Source organism: Oncorhynchus nerka, linkage group LG26 (assembly GCF_034236695.1).
Source record: "Oncorhynchus nerka isolate Pitt River linkage group LG26, Oner_Uvic_2.0, whole genome shotgun sequence".
Lineage (NCBI taxonomy): Eukaryota > Metazoa > Chordata > Actinopteri > Salmoniformes > Salmonidae > Oncorhynchus > Oncorhynchus nerka.
The window spans coordinates 45,362,342-45,376,145 of NC_088421.1; the positions used below are offsets into that span (position 1 = coordinate 45,362,342).

A 13,804-nucleotide genomic window follows, 5' to 3' on the forward strand; every position below is an offset into this window, starting at 1 on the left:
CCCAGCTAGCTAAACGTGGCTACCACAGCACAGCCATGTATAATCCCAGCTACATGATGCCCAGTCCCAGCTAGCTAAACGTGGACAGCACAGCCCATGATGCCCAGTCCCAGCTAGCTAAACGTGACTACCACAGCCATGTATAATACATGATGCCCAGTCCCAGCTAGCTAAACGTGGCTACCACAGCCCAGCATGATGCCCAGTCCCAGATAGCTAAACGTGGCTACCACAGCCATGTATAATACATGATGCCCAGTCCCAGACTACCACAGCCTAAATGCCCAGTCCCAGCTAGCTAAACATGGTATAATACATGATGCCCTACCACAGCCATGTATAATACATGATGCCCAGTCCCAGCTAGCTAAACATGGCTACCACAGCCATGTATAATACATGATGCCCAGTCCCAGCTAGCTAAACGCTGGCTACCACAGCCATGTATAATACATGATGCCCAGTCCCAGCTAGCTAAACGTGGCTACCACAGCCATGTATAATACATGATGCCCAGTCCCAGCTAGCTAAACGTGGCTACCACAGCCATGTATAATACATGATGCCCAGTCCCAGCTAGCTAAACGTGGCTACCACAGCCATGTATAATAAATGATGCCCAGTCCCAGCTAGCTAAACGTGGCTACTAAACACAGCCATGTATAATAAATTATGCCCAGTCCCAGCTAGCTAAGCGTGGCTACCACAGCCATGTATAATACATGATGCCCAGTCCCAGCTAGCTAAACGTGGCTACCACAGCCATGTATAATACATGATGCCCAGTCCCAGCTAGCTAAACGTGGCTACCACAGCCATGTATAATACATGATGCCCAGTCCCAGCTAGCTAAACGTGGCTACCACAGCCATGTATAATACATGATGCCCAGTCCCAGCTAGCTAAACGTGGCTACCACAGCCATACCACAGCCATATAATACATGATGCCCCAGTCCCAGCTCCCAGCTAGCTAAACGTGGCTACCACAGCACAGCCATGTATAATACATGATGCCCAGTCCCAGCTAGCTAAACGTGGCTACAGCACAGCCATGTATAATACATGATGCCCAGTCCCAGCTAGCTAAACATGACTACCACAGCCATGTATAATACATGATGCCCAGTCCCAGCTAGCTAAACGTGGCTACCACAGCACAGCCATGTATAATACAAGATGCCCAGTCCCAGCTAGCTAAACGTGACTACCACAGCCATGTATAATACATGATGCCCAGTCCCAGCTAGCTAAACGTGACTACCACAGCCATGTATAATACATGATGCCCAGTCCCAGCTAGCTAAACGTGACTACCACAGCCATGTATAATACAAGATGCCCAGTCCCAGCTAGCTAAACGTGGCTACCACAGCACAGCCATGTATAATACATGATGCCCAGTCCCAGCTAGCTAAACGTGGACTAGTCAGCTAGCCAAACGTGATCAGCCATGTATAATACATGATGCCCAGTCCCAGCTAGCTAAACGTGACTACCACAGCCATGTAGCAAAATACATGATGCCCAGTCCCAGCTAGCTAAACGTGACTACCACAGCCATGTATAATACATGATGCCCAGTCCCAGCTAGCTAAACGTGACTACCACAGCCATGTATAATACATGATGCCCAGTCCCAGCTAGCTAAACGTGACTACCACAGCCATGTATAATACATGATGCCCAGTCCCAGCTAGCTAAACGTGACTACCACAGCCATGTATAATACATGATGCCCAGTCCCAGCTAGCTAAACATGACTACCACAGCCATGTATAATACATGATGCCCAGTCCCAGTTAGCTAAACGTGCCAAACATGGCTACCACAGCCATGTATAATACATGATGCCCAGTCCCAGCTAGCTAAACGTGACTACCACAGCCATGTATAATACATGATGCCCAGTCCCAGCTAGCTAAACGTGGCTACCACAGCCATGTATAATACAAGATGCCCAGTCCCAGCTACCACAGCTAAAGTCCCAGTAGCTAAACACTACCACAGCCATGTATAATACATGATGCCCAGTCCCAGCTAGCTAAACAGTGGCTACCACAGCCATGTATAATACATGATGCCCAGTCCCAGCTAGCTAAACGTGGCTACCACAGCCATGTATAATACATGATGCCCAGTCCCAGCTAGCTAAACGTGGCTACCACAGCCATGTATAATACATGATGCCCAGTCCCAGCTAGCTAAACGTGACTACCACAGCCATGTATAATACATGATGCCCAGTCCCAGCTAGCTAAACATGACTACCACAGCCATGTATAATACATGATGCCCAGTCCCAGCTAGCTAAACGTGACTACCACAGCCATGTATAATACATGATGCCCAGTCCCAGTCCTAGCTAAACGTGACTACCACAGCCATGTATAATACATGATGCCCAGTCCCAGCTAGCTAAACGTGACTACCACAGCCATGTATAATACATGATGCCCAGTCCCAGCTAGCTAAACGTGACTACCACAGCCATGTATAATACATGATGCCCAGTCCCAGCTAGCTAAACTTGTCCCAGCTACCACAGCCATGTATAATACATGATGCCCAGTCCCAGCTAGCTAAACGTGACTACCACAGCCATGTATAATACATGATGCCCAGTCCCAGCTAGCTAAACGTGGCTACCACAGCCATGTATAATACATGATGCCCAGTCCCAGCTAGCTAAACATGACTACCACAGCCATGTATAATACATGATGCCCAGTCCCAGCTAGCTAAACGTGACTACCACAGCCATGTATAATACAAGATGCCCAGTCCCAGCTAGCTAAACGTGGCTACCACAGCACAGCCATGTATAATACATGATGCCCAGTCCCAGCTAGCTAAACGTGGCTACCACAGCCATGTATAATACATGATGCCCAGTCCCAGCTAGCTAAACGTGACTACCACAGCCATGTATAATACATGATGCCCAGTCCCAGCTAGCTAAATGTGGCTACCACAGCCATGTATAATACATGATGCCCAGTCCCAGCTAGCTAAACGTGACTACCACAGCCATGTATAATACATGATGCCCAGTCCCAGCTAGCTAAACGTGACTACCACAGCCATGTATAATACATGATGCCCAGTCCCAGCTAGCTAAACGTGACTACCACAGCCATGTATAATACATGATGCCCAGTCCCAGCTAGCTAAACGTGACTACCACAGCCATGTATACAGAGATCCATGATGAGACAGGGAAAAAAGGTAGAGAGAGTGTGTGTGTGTCCCCCATTCTTTGTGTTTGCTGTTCAGCTGGAGTGAAAGAGAACAGGAGAATGTTAGGAATGTTAGGAATGCAGCTATAGAGAGCGTCTCTCTCACACACACACACACACACACACACACACACACACACACACACACACACACACACACACACACACACACAGAGTAACCAAAACTAACAAACAATTTATGTAGGAATGGGGAATAACCAGGATGATACAATAGACAGAGACATGGACTGTTTCCCAAATGGCACCATATAGTGCACTACTTTTGACCAGAGCCCTATGGCACCCTATTCCCTATATAGTGCACTACTATTGACCAGGGCCCTATTCCCTATATAGTGCACTACTATTGACCAGGGCCCTTATGGAACAGGGTACCATTTGGGGCAGAGTTATTCATTGAGACTTGTCCAGGTCCAGCTGCCTGTTACATGGACCAACAGGACAATAGCACCTACTTGAATAGGGCCTGTGAGGGACAATGACCACGGGTATACAACTATAGAAACACAATCTATTATGCCATCATTGACATGAATGGGAACGTCTGTTCTATAGACTCTATTTCTGTGTACACAACCAGCCATCTCTACAATGAATCCAGATACTGCTGACGGAACACTTTATCTGGATTTCTGGAGACCCAAGTAACTGAACTTTTAGTCCCTTTCTGATGACACACAGAAACACAGACACACAGACACAGACACACAGACACAGACAGACACACACACACAGACACACACACACAGACACACAGACACACACACACACAGACACAAAGACACAGACACAGACACACAGACACAAAGACACACAGACAGACACAAAGACACAGACACAGACACAGACATACAGACACACACACACACAGACACAAAGACACAGACACACAGACACAAAGACACAGACACAAAGACACAGACACACAGACACAAAGACACAGACACACACAAACTGACTGACACGTTGATAAGATAAGAACCGTGAGTTCTTACCGAGTGTATATGCCATCTGTGTTCTAGAACAATCTACTGTATGTCATGGTCACAAGATAAGAACAAGAAGAGCCAAAACATTCCAGCCCAAATCCCCTTGAGTAAGAAGGAAGAGGTTAGTGGTCACTGCACGACAGGGGAGGTAGAGACAGAGATGTTTCCTCTACTGGGAGAAATACTCCCAAATAAGATCATATTTTTTCAAGATAATATAAAAGCCCCAATTTGTAAGTCGCTCTGGATAAGAGCGTCTGCTAAATGACTTAAATGTAAATGTAAATGTAAATATCTCAATCAATGTCCAACTTCTGTGCATTTACTAATAACATAAAGCTGGGAATCAATCTGGATGGGGAAAAAATGAAACTATGACTGATATGTATATGACTGCCTGATATGTATATGACTGCCTGATATGTATATGACTGCCATAGACTGAGGGACATCCCATGACCATTAATTCCCTGAAGTATTTACATTATATACAAGTAATACATAGTGTAACCATCCTCCATGTTGTTGTTTACTAGTAATACATAGTGTAACCATCCTCCATGTTGTTGTTTACTAGTAATACATAGTGTAACCATCCTCCGTGTTGTTGTTTACTAGTAATACATAGTGTAACCATCCTCTGTGTTGTTGTTTACTAGTAATACATAGTGTAACCATCCTCTGTGTTGTTGTTTACTAGTAATACATAGTGTAACCATCCTCTGTGTTGTTGTTTACTAGTAATACATAGTGTAACCATCATTCACACATTTATCAAGAGAACATCCCTGGTCATCCCTACTACCTCTGATCTGGCGGACTCACTAAACAGAGAACATCCCTGGTCATCCCTACTACCTCTGATCTGGCGGACTCACTAAACAGAGAACATCCCTGGTCATCCCTACTACCTCTGATCTGGTGGACTCACTAAACAGAGAACATCCCTGGTCATCTCTACTACCTCTGGCGGACTCACTAAACAGAGAACATCCCTGGTCATCCCTACTACCTCTGATCTGGAGGACTCACTAAACAGAGAACATCCCTGGTCATCCCTACTACCTCTGATCTGGAGGACTCACTAAACAGAGAACATCCCTGGTCATCTCTTCTACCTCTGGCAGACTCACTAAACAGAGAACATCCCTGGTCATCCCTACTACCTCTGATCTGGAGGACTCACTAAACACAAATGCTTCATTTGTAAAAAATATGTCTGAAAGTTGGAGTGTGCCCCTTGCTATCTGTGAATGTTTTTTTTTTAAGTAATTAAATTTTTAAAAATGGTGCTGTCTGGTTTATTTAATATAAGGAATTTGAAATGATTCATACCTTTACTTTTGATACTTAGGTATATTTAAAACCAAACAGTAGTAGTATTTTACTGGGTGACTTTCACTTTTACTTGAGTCATTTTCTATTAAGGTATCTTTACTTTTACTCAAATATGACAATTGGGTACTTTTTCCACCACTGGTTGGTTCCTGTGGGATAAGACTAACATGGAGAGTTCGTTAGCCAACTTACTGACTAGCTGTCAGTGCAGGCCTGAGCAGAGCCAGACCAAATCTCTCAACATGGATTCTCACTGAAGAACAGAATGGCTAATCTTATCAATGTTTCAGGCATTCAAGCCTTTATGCTTCATTACATTCTGGCTCCATTGTGTTCCACTGCCTCTTCAATGCTTCAGGCTGTGGGAACATGTTTGGCCTTTTAAAATGTATCCCTGCTATCAACTGTAATATACTGTCACTATCCGGCTACCACCCGGTACTCTACCCTGAACTCAGACACTGTCACTATCCGGCTACCACCCGGTACTCTACCCTGAACTCAGACACTGTCACTATCCGGCTACCACCCGGTACTCTACCCTGAACTGAGACACTGTCACTATCTGGCTACCACCCGGTACTCTACCCTGAACTGAGACACTGTCACTATCCGGCTACCACCCGGTACTCTACCCTGAACTCAGACACTGTCACTATCCGGCTACCACCCGGTACTCTACCCTAAACTCAGACACTGTCACTATCCGGCTACCACCCGGTACTCCACCCTGCACCTTAGAGACTGCTGTCCTATGTACATAGTCATGGAACACTGGCCACTTTAATCATGTTTACATACTGTTTTACCCACTTCATATGTATATACTGTATTCTAGTCAAGGCTCATCCTTTAGAACTACTGCTGTACTCACCTTTTCTATTTATATACTGTCTATACACACCATTTATATACAGTACCAGTCAAAAGTTTGGAAACACCTATTCATTCAAGGGTTTTTCTTTATTTCTACTATTTCTACATTGTAGAATAACAGTGAAGACATTGAAACTATGAAAATAACACATATGGAATCTTGTAGTAACCAAAACAGTGTTAAACAAATCAAAATATATTTTAAATATGTATTATTCAAAGTAGCCACCCTTTTCCTTGATGACAGCTTTGCACACACTTGGCATTCTCTCAACCAGCTTCACCTGGAATGTTTTTCCAACAGTCTTGAAGGAGTTCCCACACATGCTTTTTTATATATATATATATATCAAGACTGTTGGAAAAACATTCCAGGTGAAGCTGGTTGAGAGAATGTATATATATATATATATATATATAAACTGGGTGGTTCGAGCCCTGAATGCTGATTGGCTGAAAGGCGTGGTATATCAGACCGTATACCACAGGTATGACAAAACATTTATTTTGACTGCTCTAATCACGTTGGTAACCAGTTTAAAATAGCAATAAGGCACCTCCGGGTTTTGTGATATATGGCCAATATACCACGACTAAAGGCTGTATCCAGTCACTCCACGTTGCGTCGTGCCTAAGAACATGACATTGGCCATATAACACAGCTCCTCAGGCCTTATTGCTTAAATATACAGTACCAGTCAAAAGTCTGTCAGTTAAAAATAGAATGTCATCATGTTTTGGTCACAAAGAAAAAAACACTTGCCTTGTTAGTTGGCTACAGCTGGTTGTACCATTTCACCAAACCCTGTAACCACTAGTTATTACTTCTAAACAAAATACCTTTTAGGGTGGACTCTGTTGGTTTACTGTTTGAACAGTTGCTGAGATAATATTTTGGTTATCAATGCAAAATAAGCTACTTTGATGAATAGCCTATATACTGTATAGGTGTCAGATGTAGGAACCAAGCTACAACACCGCCTCCACGGCTGTGGAAGGAATGATATGGCACCTCTCAATTTTAAGGAAGCTAAAAAAGTATGTCGGATGCCAGAGAGTATTTACAAGGAGCCGCCCCTTTTGTGACGAAAAACGACATTGCAACTCCGTTAGACCGAGTAGTTAGCTTTAGGAGAACTAGGTTAAGGTTAGCTTTAGGAGAACTAGGTTAAGGTTAGCTTTAGGAGAACTAGGTTAAGGTTAGCTTTAGGAGAACTAGGTTAAGGTTAGCTTTAGGAGAACTAGGTTAAGGTTAGCTTTAGGAGAACTAGGTTAAGGTTAGCTTTAGGAGAACTAGGTTAAGGTTAGCTTTAGGAGAACTAGGTTAAGGTTAGCTTTAGGAGAACTAGGTTAAGTTTAGCTTTAGGAGAACTAGGTTAAGGTTAGCCTTAGGAGAACTAGGTTAAGGTTAGGTTAAGGTTAGCTTTAGGAGAACTAGGTTAAGGTTAGCTTTAGGAGAACTAGGTTAAGGTTAGCTTTAGGAAAACTAGGTTAAGGTTAGCTTTAGGAGAACTAGGTTAAGGTTAGCTTTAGGAGAACTAGGTTAAGTTTAGCTTTAGGAGAACTAGGTTAAGGTTAGCTTTAGGAGAACTAGGTTAAGGTTAGCTTTAGGAGAACTAGGTTAAGGTTAGCTTTAGGAGAACTAGGTTAAGGTTAGCTTTAGGAGAACTAGGTTAAGGTTAGCTTTAGGAGAACTAGGTTAAGGTTAGCTTTAGGATAACTAGGTTAAGGTTAGCTTTAGGAGAACTGGGTTAAGGTTAGCTTTAGGAGAACTAGGTTAAGGTTAGCTTTAGGAGAACTAGGTTAAGTTTAGCTTTAGGAGAACTAGGTTAAGGTTAGCTTTAGGAGAACTAGGTTAAGGTTAGCTTTAGGAGAACTAGGTTAAGGTTAGGTTAAGGTTAGGTTAAGGTTAGCTTTAGGAGAACTAGGTTAAGGTTAGCTTTAGGAGAACTAGGTTAAGGTTAGCTTTAGGAGAACTAGGTTAAGGTTAGCTTTAGGAGAACTAGGTTAAGTAGGAGAACTAGGTTAAGGTTAGCTTTAGGAGAACTAGGTTAAGGTTAGCTTTTGGAGAACTAGGTTAATGTTAGCTTTAGGAGAACTAGGTTAAGGTTAGCTTCAGGAGAACTAGGTTAAGGTTAGCGTTAGGAGAACTAGGTTAAGGTTAGCTTTAGGATAACTAGGTTAAGGTTAGCTTTAGGAGAACTAGGTTAAGGTTAGCTTTAGGAGAACTAGGTTAAGGGTTAGCTAGGTTTTAGGAGAACTAGGTTAAGGTTAGCTTTAGGAGAACTAGGTTAAGGTTAGCTTTAGGAGAACTAGGTTAAGGTTAGCTTTAGGAGAACTAGGTTAAGGTTAGCTTTAGGAGAACTAGGTTAAGGTTAGCTTTAGGAGAACTAGGTTAAGGTTAGCTTTAGGAGAACTAGGTTAAGGTTAGCTTTAGGAGAACTAGGTTAAGGTTAGCTTTAGGAGAACTAGGTTAAGGTTAGCTTTAGGAGAACTAGGTTAAGGTTAGCTTTAGGAGAACTAGGTTAAGGTTAGCTTTAGGAGAACTAGGTTAAGGTTAGCTTTAGGAGAACTAGGTTAAGGTTAGCTTTAGGAGAACTAGGTTAAGGTTAGCTTTAGGAGAACTAGGTTAAGGTTAGCTTTAGGAGAACTAGGTTAAGGTTAGCTTTAGAGAACTAGGTTAAGGTTAGCTTTAGGAGAACTAGGTTAAGGTTAGCTTTAGGAGAACTAGGTTAAGGTTAGCTTTAGGAGAACTAGGTTAAGGTTAGCTTTAGGAGAACTAGGTTAAGGTTAGCTTTAGGAGAACTAGGTTAAGTTTAGCTTTAGGAGAACTAGGTTAAGGTTAGCTTTAGGAGAACTAGGTTAAGGTTAGCTTTAGGAGAACTAGGTTAAGGTTAGCTTTAGGAGAACTAGGTTAAGGTTAGCTTTAGGAGAACTAGGTTAGGTTAGCTTTAGGAGAACTAGGTTAAGGTTAGCTTTAGGAGAACTAGGTTAAGGTTAGCTTTTGGAGAACTAGGTTAATGTTAGCTTTAGGAGAACTAGGTTAAGGTTAGCTTCAGGAGAACTAGGTTAAGGTTAGCGTTAGGAGAACTAGGTTAAGGTTAGCTTTAGGATAACTAGGTTAAGGTTAGCTTTAGGAGAACTAGGTTAAGGTTAGCTTTAGGAGAACTAGGTTAAGGTTAGCTTTAGGAGAACTAGGTTAAGGTTAGCTTTAGGAGAACTAGGTTAAGGTTAGCTTTAGGAGAACTAGGTTAAGGTTAGCTTTAGGAGAACTAGGTTAAGGTTAGCTTTAGGAGAACTAGGTTAAGGTTAGCTTTAGGAGAACTAGGTTAAGGTTAGCTTTAGGAGAACTAGGTTAAGGTTAGCTTTAGGAGAACTAGGTTAAGTTAGCTTAAGGTTAGAACTAGGTTAAGGTTAGCTTTAGGAGAACTAGGTTAAGGTTAGCTTTAGGAGAACTAGGTTAAGGTTAGCTTTAGGAGAACTAGGAGCTTTAGGAGAACTAGGTTAAGGTTAGCTTTAGGAGAACTAGGTTAAGGTTAGCTTTAGGAGAACTAGGTTAAGGTTAGCTTTAGGAGAACTAGGTTAAGGTTAGCTTTAGGAGAACTAGGTTAAGGTTAGCTTTAGGAGAACTAGGTTAAGGTTAGCTTTAGGAGAACTAGGTTAAGGTTAGCTTTAGGAGAACTAGGTTAAGGTTAGCTTTAGGAGAACTAGGTTAAGGTTAGCTTTAGGAGAACTAGGTTAAGGTTAGCTTTAGGAGAACTAGGTTAAGGTTAGCTTTAGGAGAACTAGGTTAAGGTTAGCTTTAGGAGAACTAGGTTAAGGTTAGCTTTAGGAGAACTAGGTTAAGGTTAGCTTTAGGAGAACTAGGTTAAGGTTAGCTTTAGGAGAACTAGGTTAAGGTTAGCTTTAGGAGAACTAGGTTAAGGTTAGCTTTGGAGAACTAGGTTAAGGTTAGCTTTAGGAGAACTAGGTTAAGGTTAGCTTTAGGAGAACTAGGTTAAGGTTAGCTTTAGGAGAACTAGGTTAAGGTTAGCTTTAGGAGAACTAGGTTAAGGTTAGCTTTAGGAGAACTAGGTTAAGGTTAGCTTTAGGAGAACTAGGTTAAGGTTAGCTTTAGGAGAACTAGGTTAAGGTTAGCTTTAGGAGAACTAGGTTAAGGTTAGCTTTAGGAGAACTAGGTTAAGGTTAGCTTTAGGAGAACTAGGTTAAGGTTAGCTTTAGGAGAACTAGGTTAAGGTTAGCTTTAGGAGAACTAGGTTAAGGTTAGCTTTAGGAGAACTAGGTTAAGGTTAGCTTTAGGAGAACTAGGTTAAGGTTAGCTTTAGGAGAACTAGGTTAAGGTTAGCTTTAGGAGAACTAGGTTAAGGCTTTAGGAGAACTAGGTTAAGGTTAGCTTTAGGAGAACTAGGTTAAGGTTAGCTTTAGGAGAACTAGGTTAAGGTTAGCTTTAGGAGAACTAGGTTAAGGTTAGCTTTAGGAGAACTAGGTTAAGGTTAGCTTTAGGAGAACTAGGTTAAGTAGGAGAACTAGGTTAAGGTTAGCTTTAGGAGAACTAGGTTAAGGTTAGCTTTTGGAGAACTAGGTTAATGTTAGCTTTAGGAGAACTAGGTTAAGGTTAGCTTTAGGAGAACTAGGTTAAGGTTAGCGTTAGGAGAACTAGGTTAAGGTTAGCTTTAGGATAACTAGGTTAAGGTTAGCTTTAGGAAAACTAGGTTAAGGTTAGCTTTAGGAGAACTAGGTTAAGGTTAGCTTTAGGAGAACTAGGTTAAGGTTAGCTTTAGGAGAACTAGGTTAAGGTTAGCTTTAGGAGAACTAGGTTAAGGTTAGCTTTAGGAGAACTAGGTTAAGGTTAGCTTTAGGAGAACTAGGTTAAGGTTAGCTTTAGGAGAACTAGGTTAAGGTTAGCTTTAGGAGAACTAGGTTAAGTTTAGCTTTAGGAGAACTAGGTTAAGGTTAGCTTTAGGAGAACTAGGTTAAGGTTAGCTTTAGGAGAACTAGGTTAGGTTAGGTTAGGAGGTTAGCTTTAGGAGAACTAGGTTAAGGTTAGCTTTAGGAGAACTAGGTTAAGGTTAGCTTTAGGAGAACTAGGTTAAGGTTAGCTTTAGGAGAACTAGGTTAATGATAGCTTTAGGAGAACTAGGTTAAGGTTAGCTTTAGGAGAACTAGGTTAAGGTTAGCTTTAGGAGAACTAGGTTAAGGTTAGCTTTAGGAGAACTAGGTTAAGGTTAGCTTTAGGAGAACTAGGTTAAGGTTAGCTTTAGGAGAACTAGGTTAAGGTTAGCTTTAGGAGAACTAGGTTAAGGTTAGCTTTAGGAGAACTAGGTTAAGGTTAGCTTTAGGAGAACTAGGTTAAGGTTAGCTTTAGGAGAACTAGGTTAAGGTTAGCTTTAGGAGAACTAGGTTAAGGTTAGCTTTAGGAGAACTAGGTTAAGTAGGAGAACTAGGTTAAGGTTAGCTTTAGGAGAACTAGGTTAAGGTTAGCTTTTGGAGAACTAGGTTAATGTTAGCTTTAGGAGAACTAGGTTAAGGTTAGCTTCAGGAGAACTAGGTTAAGGTTAGCGTTAGGAGAACTAGGTTAAGGTTAGCTTTAGGAGAACTAGGTTAGGAGCTTTAGGAGAACTAGGTTAAGGTTAGCTTTAGGAGAACTAGGTTAAGGTTAGCTTTAGGAGAACTAGGTTAAGGTTAGCTTTAGGAGAACTAGGTTAAGGTTAGCTTTAGGAGAACTAGGTTAAGGTTAGCTTTAGGAGAACTAGGTTAAGGTTAGCTTTTAGGAGAACTAGGTTAAGGTTAGCTTTAGGAGAACTAGGGTTAGCTTTAAGAACTAGGTTAGCTTTTGGAGAACTAGGTTTTAAGGTTAGCTTTAGGAGAACTAGGTTAAGGTTAGCTTTAGGAGAACTAGGTTAAGGTTAGCTTTAGGAGAACTAGGTTAAGGTTAGCTTTAGGAGAACTAGGTTAAGGTTAGCTTTAGGAGAACTAGGTTAAGGTTAGCTTTAGGAGAACTAGGTTAAGGTTAGCTTTAGGAGAACTAGGTTAAGGTTAGCTTTAGGAGAACTAGGTTAAGGTTAGCTTTAGGAGAACTAGGTTAAGGTTAGCTTTAGGAGAACTAGGTTAAGGTTAGCTTTAGGAGAACTAGGTTAAGGTTAGCTTTAGGAGAACTAGGTTAAGGTTAGCTTTAGGAGAACTAGGTTAAGGTTAGCTTTAGGAGAACTAGGTTAAGGTTTAGCTTTAGGAGAACTAGGTTAAGGTTAGCTTTAGGAGAACTAGGTTAAGGTTAGCTTTAGGAGAACTAGGTTAAGGTTAGGTTAAGGTTAGCTTTAGGAGAACTAGGTTAAGGTTAGCTTTAGGAGAACTAGGTTAAGGTTAGCTTTAGGAGAACTAGGTTAAGGTTAGCTTTAGGAGAACTAGGTTAAGTTTAGCTTTAGGAGAACTAGGTTAAGGATAGCTTTAGGAGAACTAGGTTAAGGTTAGCTTTAGGAGAACTAGGTTAAGGTTAGGTTAAGGTTAGGTTAAGGTTAGCTTTAAGAGAACTAGGTTAAGGTTAGCTTTAGGAGAACTAGGTTAAGGTTAGCTTTAGGAGAACTAGGTTAAGGTTAGCTTTAGGAGAACTAGGTTAAGGTTAGCTTTAGGAGAACTAGGTTAAGTAGGAGAACTAGGTTAAGGTTAGCTTTAGGAGAACTAGGTTAAGGTTAGCTTTAGGAGAACTAGGTTAATGTTAGCTTTAGGAGAACTAGGTTAAGGTTAGCTTCAGGAGAACTAGGTTAAGGTTAGCTTTAGGAGAACTAGGTTAAGGTTAGCTTTAGGAGAACTAGGTTAAGGTTAGCTTTAGGAGAACTAGGTTAAGGTTAGCTTTAGGAGAACTAGGTTAAGGTTAGCTTTAGGAGAACTAGGTTAAGGTTAGCTTTAGGAGAACTAGGTTAAGGTTAGCTTTAGGAGAACTAGGTTAAGGTTAGCTTTAGGAGAACTAGGTTAAGGTTAGCTTTAGGAGAACTAGGTTAAGGTTAGCTTTAGGAGAACTAGGTTAAGGTTAGCTTTAGGAGAACTAGGTTAGGTTAGCTTTAGGAGAACTAGGTTAAGGTTAGCTTTAGGAGAACTAGGTTAAGGTTAGCTTTAGGAGAACTAGGTTAAGGTTAGCTTTAGGAGAACTAGGTTAAGGTTAGCTTTAGGAGAACTAGGTTAAGGTTAGCTTTAGGAGAACTAGGTTAAAGTTAGCTTTAGGAGAACTAGGTTAAGGTTAGCTTTAGGAGAACTAGGTTAAGGTTAGCTTTAGGAGAACTAGGTTAGGAGGTTAGGTTAAGGTTAGGTTAAGGTAGGTTAAGGTTAAGTTTAGGAAAGGGATTAGGGT

At 41.5% G+C, this 13,804-nt stretch overlaps 1 protein-coding gene across 1 annotated transcript in view; it reads left to right on the plus strand.

Moving 5' to 3' along the window:
• cldnk (claudin k) overlaps positions 1-13,804 on the plus strand; it is a 280,906-nt gene that overhangs the window by 89,470 nt on the left and 177,632 nt on the right. The gene's annotated exons all lie outside the window — the stretch shown is intronic.